Source organism: Triticum dicoccoides, chromosome 2A (assembly GCF_002162155.2).
Source record: "Triticum dicoccoides isolate Atlit2015 ecotype Zavitan chromosome 2A, WEW_v2.0, whole genome shotgun sequence".
Taxonomy (NCBI): Eukaryota; Viridiplantae; Streptophyta; class Magnoliopsida; order Poales; family Poaceae; genus Triticum; species Triticum dicoccoides.
Window position 1 is genome coordinate 175,260,722 of NC_041382.1, and position 750 is coordinate 175,261,471.

Sequence of the window (750 nt, forward strand, 5' to 3'; positions counted from 1 at the left end):
TTTCCACGTGCTATTGTGGCCTAGCAGGGCACGCACGCAAAAAATTATCCCGTTTCGAGTCCGTATGCATTTTCTACCATTTTCCAGGCAGAAAACCCAGAAAATACTGCCCGGACGTGACACAACGTGCGTTCGTTGTCGGATTTCGTTCATTTTGGCCGTGGGGTGCCCGGGTGGGGCCCCACACGCGCTCCCAGAAGTTGGGTGCAATCCGTCAAACCGCTCAGGTACTTGTTGTGGAAGGGGGTGGTTTCGGTATGGCCGGAGGGGACCCTCGGTCACACCTCTACGCTTTGCATCCGCCAAACGTGCCCAATTAACGCTTCAGAAAATGTTAATGAATTCAAAAATTCTCGGATTCATAAATATTACTGAATTATAAATATTCTCTGGTTCATAAATTTAAATAATTTAAAAACATTTCGGAAAATGTAAATGAATTTAAAAATTCTTGTATTCATTCATATATTTTAATGAATTTAAAACTATTTCAGAAAATGTTAATGAATTCAAAAATTCTCGGATTCATAAATATTAATGAATTATAAATTTTCTCTGGTTCATAAATTTAAATAATTTAAAAATATTTCAGAAAATGTAAATGAATTTAAAAATTCTTGTACTCATTCATATATGTTAATGAATTTAAAAATATTCTCTGATTCATAAATGTTAATGAATTAAATAATATTTCAGAAAATGTTAATGAATTAAAATATCTCAACTTTTTAATTTTTTTTCTTTATTTGT